The sequence below is a fragment of the Schistocerca cancellata genome, chromosome 3, assembly GCF_023864275.1.
Source record: "Schistocerca cancellata isolate TAMUIC-IGC-003103 chromosome 3, iqSchCanc2.1, whole genome shotgun sequence".
NCBI lineage: Eukaryota > Metazoa > Arthropoda > Insecta > Orthoptera > Acrididae > Schistocerca > Schistocerca cancellata.
Genome location: NC_064628.1, coordinates 887,527,604 through 887,551,686, shown reverse-complemented (window position 1 = coordinate 887,551,686; position 24,083 = coordinate 887,527,604).

Below are 24,083 nucleotides of genomic sequence, written 5' to 3'. Positions count from 1 at the left end.
CACACACACAGGAGTCGAAACTGCGACCGTAGTGGTCGCGCGGTTCCAGACTGAAGCGCCTACAACCACTCGGCCAAACCGGCCAGCAGACGAGTTTCGTTCTTTGTAGTTTTCTCGTTTGACGCATATTTCGTGAGATATTTCGCCCCGTCCACGATCAATGTACAACCCTGTATATATAGGGTGTATCGTAATTAATGGCGTAAATGCATACAGTTGAAAGTACACGATACAAGAACCCAAAAGAGTCTCAGTAAACATAGGGTCGAAAATGCGTACCGTAAGAGCTAAGAGCAATTTTTCACCTTCGATACTGTGAGACAAATCTCTTCTACTGCAAATTCTTTGCTTTCCATATTTTGGGAACTGATAGTATAGACCAAAACAAGAAAGAAAAATCCAGTAAACAAGTGCTCTAATATGCTTTCCTTGAGAGCTATGAGCACTTGTTCGCCTTGGCTACTTTGAAACACAACTCTTCTGATGATCAAGTGCACGTAACTTTTAAGGTAGGCCTTTTAGAGCACATGTTTGTTGCACATTATTTTCTTATTTTTGTCCCTACTACCATTTCCCAAAACATGGAAAGCAAAGAACTTGCAGTAGAAGAGATTTGGTCCACAGTATCGAAGATGAAAAATTGCCCGTAGCTATTAAGGTATGCTGTGTGTGTGTGTGTGTGTGTGTGTGTGTGTGTGTGTGTGTGTGTGTGTGTGTGTCCGGTATTCCACATACCATGCGACGCCACGTTACAATGCGAGTAAAATGACAGCACAGGCTATATGATACAGACTTCAGTCAGAATCTCGTATAGAAGCCGTGGTAGATGAATCACAATAAATATTAATATAAAATCATAACGACATAATGCGGTATGAATTCATTTCAAAATTACAAGAATGATCTGCAACCACACTTCATCAAAAAACAATGAAACCTGGGGCCTCAGGGAACCCCCAGCGTGCGAGGTCGCAGAAAGCCAATGATTTTTACGGCGTTGAACGCTCCACATATTATCTACTAAGGAACCACAATATTGGCTGCTAACAGCAAAAGGGAGCGGGACAAAAATGGTTCAAATGGTTCTGAGCATTATGGGACTTAACATCTGAGGTCATCAGGCCCCTAGAACTTAGAACTACTTAAACATAACTAACCTAAGGACATCACACATGCATACCCGAGGCAGGATTCGAACCTACAACCGTAGCAGCAGCGCGGTTTTGGACTGAAGCGCCTAGAACCGCTCGGCTACAGCGGCCGGCTCTACCAGTTCTAATCAACCCGTTGCACCAATACGATTATACATTCAAGCGCTAAAGAAAATGGTATTGGCACGGATATTTAATTACGGAGATATGTAAACAGGCAGAATACGGCGCTGCGATCGGCAGCGCCTGTAGAACATAACAAGTGTATGGTGCAGTTGTTAGATCGATTACTGCTGCTACTATGTCAGGTTACAGTTCGAATGTGGTGTTGGCGCACGAGCGATGGGACACAGCGTCTCAGAGGTATCGATGAAGTGGGCATTTTCCCGTACGAGCATTTCACGACTGTACCGTGAGTAGCAGGAATCCTGCAAAACATCAACTCTCCGACATCGATGTGGCGGCAAAAAGATCCTGCAACAACGGGACCAACGACGACTGAAGAGAATCGTTCAACGTCACAGAAGTGCAACCCTTCCGCAAGTTGCTGCAGATTTCAGTGCGGGGTCATCAACAAGTGTCAGCGTGCGAACCATTCAACTAAACGTCATCGATAAGGGCTTTCGGAGCCGAAGGCCCACTCGTGTACTCGTGATGACCACACGACACAAAGCTTCACGCCTCGCCTTGGCCCGTCAACATCGACATTGCACTGTTGATGACTGGAAACATGTCGCCTGATCGGACGAGTCTCGTTTCAAATTGTATCGAGCGGATGGGCGTGTACGAGAATGGAGAGAACCTCATGAATCCGTGGGTCCTGCATGCCAGGAGGGGATTGTTGAAGCTGGTGGAGGCTCTGAAATGGTGTTGGACGTGTGCAGTTGAAGTGATGTGGGACCCCTGATACGTCTAGATACGACTCTGACAGGTGACGCGTACGCAAGCATCCTGCCTGATCATCTGCATCCATTCATGTCGATTGTGCATTCCAACGGAGAATTCCAGCAGGACAATGCGACTACCCACACTTCAGAATTGCTACAGAGTGGCTGCAGAAACACTCTTCTGAGTTTAAACACTTCTGCTGACCACCAGACTCCCCAGACATGAACATTATTGAGCATGGCTGGGATTCCTTGCAATTAGCTGTACAGAAGATATCTCGTACTCTTGCGGGTTTATGGACAGCGCTGCAGGATTCATAGTGTCAGTTCCCTCCAGCACTACTTCAGACATTAGTCGAGTCCGTGCCATTTCGTGTTGCGTCACTTCTGCGTGCTCGCGGGTGCCCTACACGATATTAGGCAGGTGTAGCAGTTTCTTCGGCTCTTCAGTGTATTTGCATTCATTAAGAGTGGATACCTAGCGGAATGTCCTGCAAGGTTTGTAACTCTCAAAGAGTTCGCTTTCGATCTTGATGTTGCAAACCCTTGTAGTCACTGTAGTGCGCCATTTTTCATTTAGTGTACATGGCGCACGTTAATGTTTTGTTCTGAACATTTTTTGAATGTCGACGATGTCCATTTTGAGATGTGTAATACATGCATCCGATAGAAGGTTGATCTCTGCATCTTCCAGGCACTCATTACCTGTCGCCCTCCTAATGTTATAGAGAGTAAACAGCAAATGGTTCAAATGGCTCTGAGCACTATGGGACTTAACATCTGTGGTCATCAGTCCCCTACAACTTAGAACTACTTAAACCTAACTAACCTAAAGACATCACACACATCCATGCCCGAGGCAGGATTCGAACCTGCGACCGTAGCAGTCGCGCGGGTCCGTACTGAGCGCCTAGAACCGCTAGACCACCGCGGCCGGCAGTAAACAGCAGGTAACATTTTTGCTGTCATGGCTGTTAACACAAAACTTTCAAATGAGCCTTATTGAAGATTGAACTTGTGAGCTTGCACTCAGGAGTTTTCTTGGCAGCCACTCTGTTGTAACCGCAGGAACAAGCAAAGACTAATTGCAGTACCTTGAGAATAGTACGTAGGAAGAAGTTAAAGTTGTAGCGGTGGACGCCAGGCGTGGCCGAAGGGTCAGCCGGGTCGGCAGTCAGACTGTTGGGCAGCGGCGCTTGATAAGAAAGCAAACAGCCAGCAGATACAAACGAAGGTCTGTGTAGGGACTCGTGATAAGCAATCAATTAAGAAGTATCAACAGTAAGCATTCCTGGCTAGAGAGAGAGGTCTGGGAGTGGAGAGAGAAAGAAAGAGGGCCCTTGTTGGGGATAGCGCTACGTCATGAGGAGCCAATGAAGGGCTCAGGACGCAGTGCGTGACCATATAGGGAGAGGCGCCTCTATCCCTCCACTCAGCCTCTGAAGAACAATAGCAACAACAATGCTTTAACGATACCAAATAAGGACAAGTTGCCTTTGACGCTACGTCATGCCAAGCGCTGGCGGGGTCGAAGGGGAAACGCTAACAAAACCCGAGAGCACGCCGCTCTGAGGGTTCTTCTTGTCGAGTAGTTAGAGCGTGATAGCAGCAGCCGACTTGGGCTGAGAGACGGGCTGTAGGCAGGCAGCCGGAGATAGTCGCTGGAGAGCGTTAGGGCGTAGCCGCGGGACTCTAACGTAGGGTGCTGGGAAATATTGCAGAGCTTCTAGTAGGCAGTCGGAACGGTGGAGTCAGTCACCGTCTCTGTATTAGACCTGGCCTTCCTGTGAATGCAATGACCACGCAGTTAGGGTGAGCTGTATTCATTCAGAATAAACTGCAATTTGTTAAAATTATCAAGACTTTAATTCTACCCGCTTCCTAGCCTTGTACCTTCACACCAGGGATTTCTACATCTTAGCCAGATAAAAAAGTCTCCCTCTCACTAAGGTCAACCGGCTAAATCCCATCCACGAACCGCGTCGCTCAATCCCTCGCAATACCCACGCTTGGGACGCGACAAGTCGGACTGTTGAAACGTACCTCAGAAAAATTTCAGTTTGCCGGCCACCATTCAGGTTTCCTAGAAGTTCGAATGTAAAAAAAAAAAAAAAAAAAAAAAACAAGAAATGAAGAGTACAAGCGTTACGGCACTTTTCGTTTCCAAACTTCTCCCGCTTTGTCGAACGCCTTCGTTGTGCACGGGCGGCTGTTCCTGCGAGTCCCGTAAAAGCCGCGCGTCACGTTTCCGATGCTCAGCCTCGTCAGAGCTGCCAGGTGCCGGCTGTCTGCATAGGACGCAGGGTTACAACCCTCTGGAAGCACTGGTCGTAAATCCCTGAAGGATGCGAACGCGCGAATACGAACAGGCTGACTATAACTTCTGTAAGTAATGAAACTGTCAGCCACTGTAAAGGCGGCAATTGTCAATAAACCTGCGGAAAGAAGCTAAATTACGGCAAGCTCAATTTCTGATTCAGAATTTGGAATTGGACTCATCGGTTCACTGAAAATATTGCCAATGTTCAGGAAGTAATGCTTTCAAATCTGTGTGTGAAATCTTATGGGACTTAACTGCTAAGGTCTTCAGTTCCTAAGCTTACACACTACTTAACCTAAATTATCCTAAGGACAAACACACACACACCCATGCCCGAGGGAGGACTCGAAACCTCCGCCGGAACCAGCCGCACAGTCCATGACTGCAGCGCCCTAGACCGCTCAGCTAATCCCGCGCGGTGAAGTAATGCTTTCCTGTACACAATTTACCTATATGGCACCATGGGAAGCAAAGTCACACACGTTAAAAAAACCGGTAATTTTTAGATGAAAGAACTGATACCGTCTTGTCCGAAAGAACAGATACCATTGATGATTTTCCAGCTCTCGAAGAATGAAATTGCAGTGAAATCCAGACCATTAGCTGCTTACAGGCGTTTTTAAACATCAATGGGGAGAGTTGAAAATGAATGCCCCGACCGAGATTCGAATCCGGGATCTCCTGCTTACATGGCAGACGCTCTATGCAACTGAGCCATCTTTTTTTCATTTTTATTTTATTGTTATTTTATTTATTTATTTATTTATTTGACTATTATTCCTTATATTTTGTCATGGCGGCCGTCACATCCACTGAATTTCGTTGTTGATTGAAAGAAAGCGTCATAAGCTATTCTTGTTTGCGCCTGTAAAATTGTCCAAAAAGATTACTCTGTTCAAAATCCTGTTTCTACTGTACATCAAACGTTGAAGAGTATTAATCTTAAGCTTAAAAATAATGTATCACTGATAACTAAGGCCGACAAAGGCAATTCCCTAATTATCGCCCACAGAACGAATACATCCGTAAAACGGAAATGTTTTTTGAGGAAAATGGCATCGTGCCAATTGAGGTGAACCCCACACCTGTGATCCAAAAAGAGATAAGGTCGGCTCTTAGCAGTACAAAAAAGTTAATCGGAGAGTTTTATAAAAAATGCCTTATAAACATGAATCCGAAACCACCTATTTTGAGAAGCCAGTTAAAGGTTTACAATATTTCCCATCCTATCCGTCCGACCGTTGACAGTACCAAAAGTGCATACCACAAACTAGCTAGGTTCCTACACCGTAAATTGAAAGAGAATTTTGTGTCTGAAAAAAAATTTTTAGTTACTGTAGCGGGGCTTCGCCGTCTTACTATAATATTTAAATGTAAAAAAAAAAAAATTTATACCAAGGCTTTGTAGTTTGTTCTCAGGTAAATTGTTTAATGTTGCTATACCAATAGATAGGTTTGTCCATTTGTAGGACGGCTTTCAGTCACATTTTGTTTATTTGTATATTTGCTCTAAATAATTTTGAGACAGTTTAGTTTGTCTCTGCCGCCTGCGCTCGCGCATGCGCTTGGCCGCGGCCGAGCCTCGCCGCAGAACTGCTCACGACGCCTGGTTTCCGTGCCGCTCACGTGCGGTCCTTATTTCTGGCCGGCGTACCTCCGTCTACGTTCGCCTTAATGTTTTAATTTTGACAGACATAATCTTATGATTATGCGTCTTTATTGTTTTAATTTTTAATCTGTGACATGGCCTGTGTTTGGCTCTCAAAATAATTTAATTTTTTGTAAGTATCACGATTTCTTTATTATTCAATCATTAGACTGATGATGCATTTCAGTGAGTAATTATGTCCGTATGTGGTTTAATTTATAGGTTCTGAAGAAGATTCAATTACTGGAATCGAAACCTAGGTAAACGAGTAAAAATTACCTTGCAACTGAAGGCTGAAAAAATTGTTTATTTTCGGTATGTTTCACGGTTGCTGACGCGCTGCAGTATGTTAAAGTTTTGTAAAATCGTTGTTGATTCTTTCACTCAGACTTTTTTTTTTTCGGCAGAGACCAGCGAACTCTCTGACTGAACTCGCTGAGCTACCAGCCGGCTCTATTCGACTGAGCTATCGAGGACATAGAGGATAGTGCGACTGCAGGCACTTATCTCTGCCCCGCTCCCCGTGAGACCAACACTTCCAACTTAATGTCAACACACGCCATTTGTAGTGCCCCTGCCAACTATACTCATTAATCGCGGCAGTCAATCTATCGATTCCCGTAAGAGTTTGAGCAATGTGAGTGCATCTGCACTGAAGAAGATCATTGGTCCGTAAGCCTTAGCTATATGAAGATGGTATCTGCTCCGAAAGAAGGAGATCCTGGGTTCGAGTCCGGTCGGGGCACACATTTTCAACTGTCCCCATTGATATTTATCAACGCTTGTAGGCAGCTAATGGTCTGGATTTCATTGTAATTTCATTTTTAGATGTTGTCATTGAAAAATATGAGTGAAGTGCCGCAACGTTGCGTGAAAGAAGTCACATCTCTGTCATGAAATTTGTCCTCTTCAGGGTAGTTACTTCAGGTTTGTTGTATGATGATCCGACACAGCGTTACTCCAACGTTCTACTGGCAAGTGTGTGTGGCTCATTGAAGGAGAGCGTCACATTCTGAGTTTTGAAACTTTTCATTTGTAGGGTAAAATGAATGTAATTTTTAATATAATTGATTATTACAGCGTCTGTGTTTACACAGTGTCTGTATCGAACGTCAGAACGTACTTTAGAGATGCATGAATGTCTGAAGGAACAGGCACCGTTTTGATGATTACAACTGTTGTAAATATTAAGAAATTTTGTGCATTGCAGCGTACAAGAGAAAATGCAAAATTTTACTGTAGAAAAAGTTCATGCTGAATGCCTGTTCTCCACGAAAGCCACTTATCACTTATAGTCTATATGTTAATAAACTGTGTGTCCTTGAATTGTACCTGTTTGATGTTCCTTGTTAAACTGTATTAATTTTCACGTATTACAATTCTGTATATTGTATTTTTCTAATAGAAGAATCTCAACTAGTTTAACATAATATGTACAAATTCTGCATGACGGAGATTCGAACGTCGTATCATATTACTGCAAAGAAAAGAAATATATTATTTGGGGTGGAAAATTAGCGAACGTTTTGCATGCAGGTTCATAACAAAAACAAAAAATGTTTTAGAAAATAAAGGTAAGTGACACAACTCAAAAAATTAATTAATAATCACCTGATAACACACCATACTCGCCGAAAACAGCCGCGCGGGATTAGCCGAGCGGTCTCAGGCGCTGCAGTCATGGGCTGTGCGGCTGGTCCCGGCGGAGGTTCGAGTCCTCCCTCGGGAATGTGTGTGTGTGTGTGTGTGTGTGTGTGTGTGTGTGTGTGTGTGTGTGCGTGTCTTTGTCCTTAGGCTAATTTAGGTTAAGTAGTGTGTAAGCTTAGGGACTGATGACCTAAGCAGTTAAGTCCCATAAGATTTCACACAAATTTGAACATATTTTTCCGACGAGAACAGCAGTACGTGTCCATATTATTGTTGTGTAGATTATGGTGAACTTTCCTGTCAAAATTACCTTAAATTTAAAGGACGCTCATTCTCTTTCGGTATCAGTTTTAACAGGAATCTTTAAATCTCTTTTTGCCAAGTATTAACTTTTTGAGTTGTGTGACTGTTCTTTCCGGGGTGCGATATCTTACCTACTATTTTTTCGGGTCGCTTCCAACAGTCGATATGTATTTGAGAAAATGCCTGACGCAGATCAGGTGTCATGCAGTTTCTCATTTATTTCGCGTTAAGTTCTTTGATGTCAACAAACTAACAAGCTGACAAACTTCCCAGTCGGTGGTCACCATGGTACTATTTGTTCTTAGCAGTAGATTTATTTAATCGGAATAATGAAGCTTAATTTTTTTCCTTTTATTCTCTGCAATAAGCTAAATACATGGTGCACACTCACAATACTTTTTTCACATACTACATTTGCAGGTTCTGACATATTTCATGTCTGCCCACCGCACACATATGAGAGAGCTGAAAACCGATAACACCAAACAAACGAAACTTTCGAAACTGTTAACGGCCTGAGGCGTGTTTGGGACGCCAGGAGCTAGTTAGTCATTTCCTTTCTCGTTGGATCATGTTCCCCTCGTGTGTCTATAATGTGGTGCGTGCGAACTTGTTTACAAACGCAACACATATTCTCAGTGAATATGCTGCTTCAAGATGAGTGCATCCATCACTGTCCGGTATTCATATTTACATTACATTCAGTAGAACACATGCATTCTCACATTAAGAATAAACACACACACACACACACACACACACACACACACACGCACACACGCATAAGCACAGAAGGCAATGCAACAGTTTACTGTGAGTCGTTCTACCTCGCACACATCTTTTTCCTTAGACACCCTGCAACGAGTACCGCGTCAGCTAAATTTCAAAGCAGTCCGTTCCAGCTTCAAATATTCCAGTGAAACAGTTACACAGGTAATTTCAGAGAATATGTCTCTCTGGAGTACAGCGCTTTATTTATTATTTAAAAATGAATATTATCAGTCAGAACAGCCTTGCGGTTGTGACTGTTCATATACATTTTTAAAAAGATACACAGGTGGCAATTAAAATTACGAGGGCTCTTTAATAAGTAAAGCTACGCTTTTTTCTCAGCCAGTTTCAGTTGAACAAACGCGAAAATTGTTGTGGTACCTCATGGAATATTCTGCTTCAACCCCTATTGTTTCGTGAAGTTCCGATAAATAGCGGCCCTATAAATAGCCTTCAAAATGGCGTCTGTAACGGAGGTGTGTTTCAAGTAGAGAGCTGTCACCCAGTTGCTTTCGGAGGAAAACCAGAGTATCTCAGATGTTCATTAGCACTTGCAGTATGTCTACGGAGACCTTGCAGTGAACAAAAGCACAGTGACTCGTTGGGCGAGGCGTTTTTCATCAGCACAACAAGGTGGCGTGGAAAAGTCCAATTTCCCGCTTGCCGGGCGGTCGCGAACGGCTGTGACTCATGCTTTTCGGAGCGTGCGGACACTCTCATTCGAAATGATTGACAAATCACAGTCAGATACCTCGCTGCTCAACTGGACGTCACTGTTGGAAGTGCTGACACATTCGTCCACCAGCTGGGGTATTCAGTGGTGTATGCCCACTGGATTCTTCGCCGCCGAGTAGAAGACCATAAAGATCAACGAAGCACCGTATGGGCGGAATTGCTTCCGCTTTAAGAGGCTGGTCGTGACAATTTCTTGTCGAACATGGTCAGAGGCGATGAAACATAGGTTAATGAATTCGAACCGGTAATTCTTAGATGAAAGAACTGATACCATCTTGTCCGAAAGAACAGATACCATTGATGATTTCCCAGCTCTCGAAGAATGAAATTACAGTGAAATCCAGACCATTAGCTGCTTACAGGCATTGATAAACATCAATGGGAAGAGTTGAAAATGTATGCCCCGACCGAGACTCGAATCCGGGATCTGCTGCTTACATGGCAGACGCTCTATGCAACTGAGCCATCTTTTCTTCATTTTTATTTTATTGTTATTTTATTTATTTATTTGCCTATTATTCCTTATATTTGGTTATGGTGGCCGTCACATGCACTGAATTTCGTTGTTGATTCTTTCACTCAGACTTTTTTTTTTTTTTTTTTTTTGGCAGAGACCAGCGAACTCTCTGACTGAACTCGCTGAGCTACCGTGCCGGCTCTATTCGACTGAGCCATCGAGGACACAGAGGATAGTGAGACTGCAGGCACACAACGACAATTTATGAAGTGACACCACCTATCCTCCTAAGAAAAAGCTCAGAGCTGCCGCCTCAGTCGGTAATGTCATGGCGACGGATTCCTGGGACACTTAAGGGGTTACTCCGTTTGATGTCCTCTCTCAGGGTGCAGCAGTCAACTCTGAAATGTACTGCGCCACCCTCAGGAAGTTGATGAAACTTCAGCGTGTTCGTCGGCACAAAAGTGAAAACAAACTTCTTCTCCATGACAATGCAAGGCCTCGGGCAAGTCTGTGCGCCAGAGAGGAGCCCGCAAAACTTCATTGGAGTTCTTCCTCATCCATACTCCATACCGGATATATCACCTTCCGACTTCCATCTGTTTGACCTAATGAAGGATGCAAAGGTGAATTTCGCGGGAAGCAGTACGTGTATGATGCGGAGGTTATCGACGGAGCAATACGTTGGGTCCGACGTCGACCAGTAGAGTGGTACCATGCGGGATATAGGCCCGGGCAGTAAGGTGGCGTAGGGTCGTCGCACTGAACGGAGATAATGCTGAAAAATAGGGTTTCGTAGCCAAAAGAGTTGGGAATAACATGGGGTATTGATGTTCTAAGTAAAACTGATATGCGGAAGTGATTAGCATTTCGTCGCAAATGGAAAAAGTCGCTAGAAGTAGCTCCATGTACATGTTGTGTACAAGAAAAGAGTACCCAGCCAAAGCCTCATTGAGAAGGGGGAACTTCTACCAGTAGGTGACGGAATTTTATAGAGGCAGGGTCGACTTCTGTCGAGACTGTAGGTTTTCGTTCTCCGACATTGCTACTCGTGTTGGCGGGAGTCTCACGACTGTAGTGAAGAGGTGCAGTCGATGGTGTCAAGGTGGCCACACTCAGCGCCATGTAGGATCTCAAAAGCCCAGCGCGTTGAGCGCCGATAGGACAGACATATTGTTCGCTCTGCCATGTTGGATTATCAAACTGTATCATGTTCAAAAAAATGGTTCAAATGGCTCTGAGCACTATGGGACTTAACATCTATGGTCATCAGTCCCCTAGAACTTAGAACTACTTAAACCTAACTAACCTAAGGACAGCACACAACACCCAGCCATCACGAGGCAGAGAAAATCCCTGACCCCGCCGGGAATCGAACCCGGAAACCCAGGCGTGGGAAGCGAGAACGAGATGCGGGCCTGTATCATGTACTTATGAAAACGGGGGTGTTTCCAGTTATATGTACAAACATCCAAAACGACACAGTGGCGACGTCTGCTGCAGCATGGACTGTTAGCACGTTGTCAGAGTGAATAAGGTCATCGTCATGTGGCCCTAGTGTGTGGCTTGTTGGCACAGGGTGCCTTTGAATGCACAACACAATCATCTCTGGCGCTCATAGCCGGTTATCCTCATTATGTTCAACTACACCAATCTAAAAAAGTTAAGCTATTGGTTCTCGTACCTTTAAATGAGATAGAGGTCTTGCATTTTTTGATAAGCCAGAATGTTACGCAAATTGAACCGATTATGAAATGGAAAAGGAACATTGGAGAAAAAAAAGTTGCAATGTCCCACAACAACAGAAACATTGAATGATGTACAGGGCTATTACAAATGATTGAAGCGATTTCATAAATTCACTGTAGCTCCATTCATTGACATATGGTCATGACACACTACAGATACGTAGAAAAACTCATAAAGTTTTGTTCGGCTGAAGCCGCACTTCAGGTTTCTGCCGCCAGAGCGCTCGAGAGCACAGTGAGACAAAATGGCGACAGGAGCCGAGAAAGCGTATGTCGTGCTTGAAATGCACTCACATCAGTCAGTCATAACAGTGCAACGACACTTCAGGACGAAGTTCAACAAAAATCCACCAACTGCTAACTCCATTCGGCGATGGTATGAGCAGTTTAAAGCTTCTGCATGCCTCTGTAAGGGGAAATCAACGGGTCGGCCTGCAGTGAGCGAAGAAACGGTTTAACGCGTGCGGGCAAGTTCCACTCGTAGCCCGCGGAAGTTGACGAATAAAGCAAGCAGGGAGCTAAACGTACCACAGCCGACGGTTTGGAAAATCTTACGGAAAAGGCTAAAGCAGAAGCCTTACCGATTACAATTGCTACAAGCCCTGACACCCGATGACAAAGTCAAACGCTTTGAATTTTCGGCGCGGTTGCAACAGCTCATGGAAGAGGATGCGTTCAGTGCGAAACTTGTTTTCAGTGATGAAGTGATGGGGTTATGTGAAACATTCAGTGTTTAAACCTCCTCTACCAAGAAACGTGGCAGAACTGCGAACTCGCATCAACGATGCTTTCGAACTCATTGATGGGGACATGCTGCGCTGAGTGTGGGAGGAACTTGATTATCGGCTTGATGTCTGCCGAATCACTAAAGGGGCACATATCGAACATTTGTGAATGCCTAAAAAAACTTTTTGAGTTTTTGTATGTGTGTGCAAAGCATTGTGAAAATATCTCAAATAATAAAGTTATTGTAGAGCTGTGAAATCGCTTCAATCATTTGTAATAAACCTGTATTCAGTACACTGTTCAATAACGTGTAGGTCCTCCACGATCCCTCAGGTACTCTAGAACAGACAAACGTTATGTTCAGACGAATTCATTGCAGGCCTCTTGAGACATATTGTCCCACTCCTGAATGGCAGCATTTCTGAGAGTTTCAATTGTTAACGGGGGATATTGACGACTAGAAATCGCTCTATTGAGCAAGCTCCATTCATGCTCTGTGAAATTCTTCTACAGTGTGCATGCTGGCCAATCCATTCTTTAGATCTCCTGTACTGTCAGATAGCGACACACACTGCGAGCATGATGAGATCGGGCATTATTATGCCGCTGAGTGAATATGTCTGCTAACCCGCCCGGCTATCCGCGCGGCCTAACGCGTTGCTTTCCGAGCAGCAAGGCAGGCTGCACGAATCCGCCCGACGCATTAGTGTCGAGGTCCGGTGCCCCGGCCAGCCTGTGGATGGATTTTAATGCGGTTTTCCATCTGCCTCGGCGAAGGGCGCTGGTTACCCTTATTCCGTCTCAGTTACACTATGTCGGCGATTGCGCATACTCATACATCTTTATTACTCTACCATGCAAGCATTGGGTAACACTCGTCTAGCTGGTCGTTGTGGCGGAGTGGTTGTAGGCGCTTTAGTCTGGAACCGCGCGACCGCTACGGTCGCTCGTTCGCATCCTGCCTCGGGCATGGATGTGTGGGATGTTCTTAGGTTAGGTTTAAGTAGTTCTAAGTTCTAGGGGACTGATGACCTCAGATGTTAAGTCCCATAGTGCTCAGAGCCATTTGAACCATTTACCATTTGAACACTCGTCTGGTATGAGACTTCCTGCGGGGGGTGGGGGTCCAACGTGGGCCTAGCCGCACAATAACCGTGGGTTCAGTGTGGGGCGGCTGTGATGTGGGTGGACTGATATGACCTGTTGTGAGGTTGTGAACCTCTGAGGGCTATGGCGGGACGAATCCTCTCTGTCGTTACAACGTCCCTGGTTCAATACATACATATACACACATCTTTCCGCTAAAGTCTCTGGATTACCACTGACTATTGGTCCGAGAACTTTGTTTTCATACATTGTAGCAGTCATGATGCCTTCAACTGGAAAGTGTGGGGTATGTGGCAGACATACATGACACCTGCCCAGAATACGACTGAGCCACCGAATTGGTGGTGACCTTCCAGGATCTTTGAGGGATGACTGCGGTCCCTTGTTCACTTTCATATGTGAACAGTCGTCAGGGTTCAAGCCTATTCGCACTTCGTCCTTAAGCAGCGTTTTGGTCCTCTGGTCTCATGTCCAATGTACTCATGTACTCTAGCCCATCTTACACGAGCACCTGTGTGATGTGGACGGAGTGGTGGAGTATTGAGAGGTCTTCGACTGTACAGTCCCCCGTTATGAAGTCTGTTGGGAACAGTTTGGGTACTTACAGCAACCCCTATCGCTTCTAGAAGACCACTGCGTAGAATAGCCACCTTACAGATATCGTTACTTACCGCTCCTGAGCGGCTGTAGTTTTGCATGAAACTTCTTCCTGATGTCGATCCGATACTGAACGCGTTTTCTGGAATTTTTTTCCACAGTATGGAGACAACACTTTGATTATCGTGAACATCATTCGCAACGTCAACTTGTCTCATGTTTTGTCTCATCAGTGTGATGGACACGGTCTGCCATGAAGCGCTCGTTCTGAGGCATTGTGCTGCACTACCAGACACACGGACCACTGTGGTTTCAAAAGAACTGAGCTCTTGCGTACTGCGTTTGAACAAGTCGCGACTACGGGGCGTCTGATGAGGCAGAGTGGGAACGACAAGCATTATGTATACAACTACATTCCTACATAAACACGAAATGAACGTCCATTGGTGGGTGATTTGGAAGTATGCTTAACTTTCTTCGTTGAGTGTAGATAACCCAAGACCACATATCACCCACGTTGTCTTAACCTACCTCGATAAAGAGGGTGTACGATGTTACCCCGACCAGCACTTTTCCTCTGTCTGCCACCCACTGAAAATATCAGTTCTTTGGTTGCCTAGAGGTTGTAAAGCCACTACTCGCTATCCACTATGATTATGAACTCTAGCATATAGCTGAAACAGCATACAGTGACATTCTCGTGATGTTCATCCCAGCCCAGTTCGACTCGATACCTACTGAGGTCAGAGATGCTGTTCCTGCCGGAGGGCTAGTAGTGAAACTGTGCGAACCTCCAAATCAACTACACATCTAATCTTGTATTCTTCCTAGTATACTCCAGACGTCAGATTATTTGCTATTCTTCCTAACGTCGCAATTATGATGGTCATTAGTGCACTATACAGTGTAGCAGTTTCCGTGATATGTTTTAGCGTGTAAGTAGTTTTTCGTGTGCGCTCGGAACACGTAGAGTGTCGAGGGACTGTGAGGTAGTGCGCTATAGCTTTAAATCTTCAAGTTACCTAGCAAGTAGCATTTCACTCTTAGTAGTTGATACCGTTCTTCCATATTACCGCGATGTTCTGTCGGAACTGATAATGATACGGGGCCCGATACTCTTCAACGATCAACGAGTCGAAGACCTGCTGAAGTACCTGCGGAAAAGAGGCAAGTGGAAATTGGAATTCAGACATTATAACAGATAAATACAGGTAAAAGTCTACAACGAATAAGTGACATCTGGGAGAAATTAACAAAGCGAACACACAAGAGATATCTGAGGCAGCCTGAGCACGACGGACATCGAGAAATGGGTGCAACCAGTTAGATCTGGAAAAGTGCGTGGTGTACACTGGACTGGTTCTAGATACTAGCATCGTGAATGTATTTTCTATTGTCAGGAACCGTATGAAAATGAATAGGTCCTCAATATTACTACACATATGGACAATAAATAAAGTATTACCAGGAACGTTGAAATTTCGGCAGATGAAAGGATATGTGACACGTAATTGTTGGTGAGTAAAAAGGTACAAAGATACGAACGTTTTCGGCCTGGAACTACGCTGCTGCTACGGTCGCAAGTTCGAATCCTGCCTCGGGCATGGATGTGTGTGAAGTCCTTAGGTTAGTTTGGTTTAAGTAGTTCTAAGTCTAGGGGACTGATGACCTCAGATGTTAGGTCCCCTAGGGCCTAGGGGACTGTTGACCTCAGATGTTAAGTCCCTTAGGGCTTAGAACCACTTGAACCATTTCTTTAAAGTTTTCGAAGTGAGACAGCGGAATGAACTTTGAAACTATCAAGAAATTTCAAACTTCTTACTTGACATTTGGCACGCTGGGAAGGATAGTTAAATATTGTAAAACTTTGATTCAAGTGCGGCGAATAATTAATGGCAAGAGTAGTATAAACAACCTGCGAGAATTAGACGTTCCGAGATACGGACGCATCTCTCTGGAATAAGTAACCAAATTTGTGTGTTGGAGGACTCTGTGTGAAGCGATTACAGAGATCGGACGTGTTTTATGTTGGAGAGATTTTGCTGTTGTTGTGTGACGCTAATAGGCTCCATTGTAAATGTTTAGCTAGTCGATGGCACAATAAACAAATTCAAGAAAGTAATACGCATTCAAGGTGTGTATTTATCAATTTATAAAATATTTGACAAACATTATTCAAATATCACGTGACGTAGAGGTGCAGTGTGGAATGATAGTGCGAGCCTCCATCTTTTCACGGTCAATATTCTTCGAGACAATATCTCAGAAGCAATAAACTTTTCGTTGATAAAAAAGTTAGACACATAAAACCATACGAATCATACAACTTAGTACCTAGTTGTGGTCGGCCGATGTGGCCGAGCGGTTCTAGGCGCTTCAGTCTGGAACCGCGCGACCGCTACGGTCGCAGGTTCGAATCCTGCCTCGGGCACGGATGTGTGTGATGTCCTTACGTTAGTTAGGTTTAAGTAGTTCTAAGTTCTAGGGGAATAATGACTTCAGATGTTAAGTCCCATAGTGCTCAGAGCCATCTGAGCCAACCTAGTCGTGCCGAACGATCTTCGTAGCGAAATAAACATTTCAGAGATTTCAGGTGGAGCTGTTCCGACGAGGAGTATCAGCGAGATTGACGCTGCGGGACATATATCTAGCCCTCCTGTGGTATTTAAAACCAAAGACTTATATTCTTTAGCTTTTAATAGACTGAAGCTAAAATCTAAATAAAACCACTGGAAATCATAACTAAAAATACCAAAAATAAATAAGCAGAGAATTTTCTTAAACTTATTTCTTAAATAGATAAAGAAATTAATTAAAATACACTCCTGGAAATTGAAATAAGAACACCGTGAATTCATTGTCCCAGGAAGGGGAAACTTTATTGACACATTCCTGGGGTCAGATACATCACATGATCACACTGACAGAACCACAGGCACATAGACACAGGCAACAGAGCATGCACAATTTCGGCACTAGTACAGTCTATATCCACCTTTCGCAGCAATGCAGGCTGCTATTCTCCCATGGAGACGATCGTAGAGATGCTGGATGTAGTCCTGTGGAACGGCTTGCCATGCCATTTCCACCTGGCGCCTCAGTTGGACCAGCGTTCGTTTTGGACGTGCAGACCGCGTGAGACGACGCTTCATCCAGTACTCAACATGCTCAATGGGGGACAGATCCGGAGATCTTGCTGACCAGGGTAGTTGACTTACACCTTCTAGAGCACGTTGGGTGGCACGGGATACATGCGGACGTGCATTGTCCTGTTGGAACAGCAAGTTCCCTTGCCGGTCTAGGAATGGTAGAACGATGGGTTCGATGACGGTTTGGATGTACCGTGCACTATTCAGTGTCCCCTCGACGATCACCAGTGGTGTACGGCCAGTGTAGGAGATCGCTCCCCACACCATGATGCCGGGTGTTGGACCATCATTGGCACCAAGGCAGAAGCGACTCTCATCGCTGAAGACGACACGTCTCCATTCGTCCCTCCATTCACGCCTGTCGCGACACCACTGGAGGCGGGCTGCACGATGTTGGGGCGTGAGCGGAAGACGGCTTAAGGGTGTGCGGGACCGTAGCCCAGCTTCATGAAGACGGTTGCGAATGGTCCTCGCCGATACCCCAGGAGCAACAGTGTCCCTAATTTGCTGGGAAGTGGCGGTGCGGTCCCCTACGGCACTGCGTAGGATCCTACGGTCTTGGCGTGCATCCGTGCGTCGCTGCGGTCCGGTCCCAGGTCGACGGGCACGTGCACCTTCCGCCGACCACTGGCGACAACATCGATGTACTGTGGAGACCTCACGCCCCACGTGTTGAGCAATTCGGCGGTACGTCCACCCGGCCTCCCGCATGCCCACTATACGCCCTCGCTCAAAGTCCGTCAACTGCACATACGGTTCACGTCCACGCTGTCGCGGCATGCTACCAGTGTTAAAGACTGCGATGGAGCTCCGTATGCCAAGGCAAATTGGCTGACACTGACGGCGGCGGTGCACAAATGCTGCGCAGCTAGCGCCATTCGACGGCCAACACCGCGGTTCCTGGTGTGTCCGCTGTGCCGTGCGTGTGATCATTGCTTGTACAGCCCTCTCGCAGTGTCAAGAGCAAGTATGGTGGGTCTGACACACCGGTGTCAATGTGTTCGTTTTTCCATTTCCAGGAGTGTATAATAAAACACAATCTTTACCACCATTTGTGAGTAATTGCGAAATTAGATGCTATGGAGAAGCGTAAATACCTCCATTGACACAATGTTACATATTTTACGCTACATCCACAATGTCAACCACTGCATTCGCCAACCAGTATGTGAAAGATCCGGTGGGCAACACATATCACATGTATGCCCATTTCTGTCCATCTGCCACGAAATGCCTTAACCACAGATAATAGATGCCCTGAAACAGCCATAAGAAAACAAATACGAATAGACAGCTACACCAATACACACTGGTCTGTAAGACATAAGAACGAAATTAATGTTCACATGATGTGTAAACGCCAAGTAACATTGCCCAAAGACACTTGGACCGTACATGGAGAAAATCGCTATACTATAGAACTGTAACTGGCCGCGTTGGCCATGCGGTTCTAGGCGCTGTAGTCCGGAACCGCGCGACTGCTACGGTCGCAGGTTCGAATCCTGCCTCGGGCATGGATGTGTGGGATGTCCTTAGGTTAGTTAGGTTTAAGTAGTTCTAAGTTCTAGGGTACTGATTACCTCACAAGAAGAATGACTCATTAGGCTGAAGTTACTGCAATTCATGATGGACCCTGTACATTACAAAAAGCGGGACATGGTTTTCAATAGAGTGTGCGGTCACCAGCAAAGGCAATGTATGTTCTCCGACGTGCTTCCAGCCTGGCCACAATGTTGGTGACGGGTTCTTGTGGTATGGAGTTCCATTCGTGCACGAGGGCGGTTAACAATGCTGGATGGTCGTTGGTTCATGTGGACGTGCTGAAATACGGCTCCCCATAGCACCCCACACGTGCCTCGACGGGACTTAAGTCGTGGTATCGGGCAGGCCAGTTGTAAGAGGCCCATGATTAAAGAATTTGTTGCTAGCGCACTCGAGCAGATGTAATTTCGATGGATTGCTCACGCGCTGCCTGCGATATGTAAGCTATAAGAGAAACTCACACCGAAGAGCAGTGTTGTATGCAGTAAGAGCAGTGTCAGTAGCAAGCAGTAGGAGTAAGTAGTTGCTGGCGAGCAGTCGTGTGTGTGAAGTTTGCTGGGCCGGTCATAGGGAGCGATGGCGGAGCCTGAGCGATATAATATAAGGTAAAAGCAGCCTCGCGCATATGTAGTATTGTTACATCAAGTCCCATGTAAATGTTTAAAAAATCTCTAAATAATAATCTTTTTTATAAAAATTAACTTTTGATAATCATTCATCTCAATTTAAAGAATTTACTAATTTCTCCAATCCATGGTCATCCCGATTATTGTAAAGAGAAATCAGTTGTTTCCTTTTATACATGACAAATCTATCGGCCAGCATTGCACTGGGCTGTGCCAGAAAAATTGATTATAAGAGCAGATATATACGCGTATCCGCCGACTTCATTGAGGTAAGAGTTTCAGGGCCATGACGCAGCACTGCTGACGTCCAAAATTTACCAGTTTAAATTCACAGTCAATTATTGAAAGGTTATAAGTGACCCACAATTTTATTGAATGATTTGTCATATTGTATTATTGGTAGGTTACGGAATTCATTTATTGGAAGGTTACGCTGAATGTGAATGAAATAAATAATTATATTATTTTTAATGTAGACTGGCAGTGGCAAGGAAAGCGTTTCTGAAGAAGAAAAATTTGTTAACATAGAGTATAGATATAAATGTCAGGAAGTCGTTTCTGAAAGTATTTGGAGTATAGCCATGTATGGAAGTGAAGCGTGGACGATAAATAGTTTAGACAAGAAGAGAATAGGAGCTTTCGAAATGTAGTGCTACAGACGAATGCTGAAGATTAGATGAGGAAGTATTGAATAGGATTGGGGAGAAGAGAAGTTTGTGGCACAACTTGACTAGAAGAAGGGATCGGTTGGTAGGACATGTTCTGAGACATCGAGGGATCACCAATTTAATATTGGAGGGCTGCGTGGAGGGTAAAATCGTAGAGGGGGACCAAGAGATGAATACACTAAGCAGATTCAGAAGGATGTAGGCTGCAGTAGGTACTGGGAGTTGAAGAAGCTTGCACAGGATAGAGTAGCATGGAGAGCTGCATCAAACCAGTCTCTGGACTGAAGACCACAACAACAACAACATTGTTTTTACTGTTGGGAGGTTACGGAATTTTTTTGTGGATAGGTTACACTTGTCGACAACCGGCCAGAATCGTATTTTCTTTGTGAATTTCTGAGAAGCAGTCATATATCTGCTCTTATTTACACTATTGTTAAATGTAGTTTGCATCTGGCGCAACGCATTTACTAATTTGTCACTTTTCTTTCACAGGTCATCGTCAATTTATTGCTCTTTGTTGTTACTATATTTGTTCCATTTTTGCCTTGACTTCGTTTTATTTTGTGCTTATGTTTGAGTTGTGAAAATGCCGCGAAAAACTGTTAACAGTACATCGCGATCCGTAATGAGTGAAAAAGCCGACTTGAATAATTTGACTGATAATAGTAGCGACACTCAGTGTCATAGTGATAATCCTCTAATTACAAATAATCAGTGCGTGCCGATCACCAGTAATGATTTTATTTCAAATGATGAACAAACAAATTCAATGATGTCCACACTTAATTTAACGACAATTGATGACGCGGCACTTTCCGTTACAATGAACGCTGCCCAGTTTGACACACCTGACTTGCAAAATTTACACAGTCAACAGATAAATGTTTGTAACGAAGGTGAACAATATACACAAAACACGTCAAATTTATTTGATTCCGATGTAGTGACCAACAGTGCACATCCGATTGACAAACCTTTTTGTGAATCAGACAATGACCAAATGGTTACACAAAACGTGACACATGCAGATACACCATCACACAGCACAGAGAATACAGCAGCTAATTTTGGCAGGGATCGAGTTATGGCATTATTGCTACAACTTAATGATAATCTCAAACAACAAATTAATTAAAATAATGAAAATCTCAAACAACAACTTAATGAAAACCTCAAACAGTCGAATGAAAGACAAGACAACAATTACAAACAACTTAAGGAAAATCTCAAACAGATTAATGAAAAACTTGACACCTCTACTGAACACCTTACTGAACAGATTACAGCCGTTGCCGAGTAATGCAACGAAACTAAAAAACAGTTACGTGAGGAAATTAAGGCTAGTGCTAGGAATAGTAGTGACGAAATTACATCCGTTGCACAAGAAATATGTAATACACATGCAGCCACAACAAAATTACTTAGAGATGAAATTAGTCCAGTTGCTAAACAATATTCAGAAAACGCAGCACAGTTATGTGACGACTTTAAACTAATGTTAGCAGAACTTTCACGCACACTGGATGCGAAAGTAGACAAGAAATTCGAACAACAGAACAGCCAAATTGACGAACGTTTTAATCACCACCTACAGAACAGTGAAATGCGTTACCGTAAATCTATACAGGAACAGAATAAAGTAAAGAAACAAGTCATGGAAACAATTACTGTGCAGAGACGGGAAGACAAGCGTAAGTTGTTTACGAAAGCAAAAACATACGTAGACAACAACATTGCTACAGTATCAGACGAAATCAATACTATCAAACAGTTGAACACTGAATTGCATGGTGAAATATCCGATCTAAAAACAAAAACAGATACTAATATTCAGACTTCGGAAAATAAATATACAGTAGACTTTCAGACAATGACCAACAGACTTGAACAATTAAAATTAATACAGGATCCCGCTGCATTAAAGCAGACGTGAAGAAATTTAAAAAAACCACACGTAAAATGCAGAAACAAATTAATTCTTGTGACACTAAAATCGACGATCAGTAAAAGTACTGACTGAAAAATTTGATGAATTGGCCAGTCGTATTGACGTTATCGAAAATAACAATGACACCAAATCAGACGATACGTCACCAGTTTCGTTTAATCAAACACCCGAATTCCAAAACATACAGCAGACAATCAGTGAGCTAGGTTCGTCCAATAATATATTACGTAGAAAATTGTCATCTTTACAACAAGAAGTGACAGAAATGAAAAATTTTTCAGCCTCTAACACGTCACCGCATATGCCACATTCTGAACATTTGTCACACTTACACAGCCAGTATAACTTAGGTAATTAACAGAGAGTACGTGACGTAGATTCCGAACAGTCACAGAAAAACATATTATCATACAATCCTGAACCTGTTCAGACATTCAGAGACGATAATTTTGATTACAAGCACTTTCTATCCGTTAGGAAATTTAAGAACGACAGAAAACAGATTCACGCTTTGGACTGGATACAACAATTTGCTTTCGCATTTCCACCAGCTTGGCCTGTAATGCAGAAACTAAATTTATTAGCAGTGCGTAAGTGACGTCAGGGGATTCATTACGCTTCAATGAATATGTGCCGTAGCGTGCACAGGGCCCCGAGCCGTAGTAGTGTTATTTCGTCTTTAGTTTTCTGCACTGCTGCGTACTCTTTTACTATCCTTTATATCTATCAAAACAACTCTTCAACTATCGATCTATCTAGGATTAGAAATGAGTAAAGAAAACCTCATACGACAAGTTTTACCTGAAAGTGACAGTTATCATTATACGCTCCAGAAATGACAACCACGAGAACTTTAATACCAGACAGAAATTTTAGTCATCAGTATGTACAAAATTGTCAGCAGCAGCATTTTGGTAACAATAGAGGCATTTCCCTACAACAGCAACAAAATCAGCCGTTTAGCATACCTAACCAACAATGTTATGTACAAGGTCAACCAAGCTTTAACGTTTCGCCGCCTACACGTATAGCGTCGGCTCCACCAAATGTAACGTACCGCAACAAGGAAAACAGTACGTACAGAAAACACATCATTTCAATTCCTATCGCAACGCGCCGTATAGCAATGATTATTATTAAAGTAATGAGCACAGTTTTCAGCGTAACAGGCGGTCTTACCAGCAGCGGAGTCATCAACAACAACAGATTATCATGAATGAACCAGACAGTCGATATCATCCTGAGCCAAATACGTCAGGACGAAATAACAGAACAGTACAAATATTTGAAATGCCACAGCATCCTCTTGCAAATAACAGCACGTCAGAAAGAATTTGACTAGATACAGTACAGGTTGCATCTTCCAGCAACGTAAGCAATACTTTTGACACACAGAATCTTGTTCACGAAAATGTTATTACTTTTGACGACATCCGAGGCACACTTTTGCATGAAAAACCAGTTATACAAACAAACATTTCCCACCCTGTTATTGAAGTAACGATTGTATCATACACAATTTCAGCAGTAATCGATTCTAGATCACCTATGTCAGTTATAAATGAACAAACTTTTAACGAATGTAACAAAGAGAAAACTTATCCTACGTTACCATTAGGCAAAATTAAAGTAAAAGGAGCAGTATCTGGTAAGGGAGTAGATGTAAAATTACATACACACTTAACATTTTGTATTGTAGGTCATACGTTCCACTCAAATTTTTGGATTGTTCCCTTATTGACAACAGACGTTATTTTAGGTACGAGTTTTTGGTACAACACGACGCAGTTATTGACTTTCAGAATTCGTATTTGATGTTAAAGGATGAAAATGTACATCTCGCATTAGAAATTCAGCACGCTTTATCTGTAGATGAACAGGCAATTAATCGAACAGAGGTCTTTTCTACATCGCGTAACACGGACTGTCACTGCACATTGTTCACAGATACGTACGTACACAACTATAATACACCAGACGAAGCCGACTATGACGTTATGCAAATGATTTCTGATAAAGTAAAACAAAGAAGTGCAAATACAGAGGACGA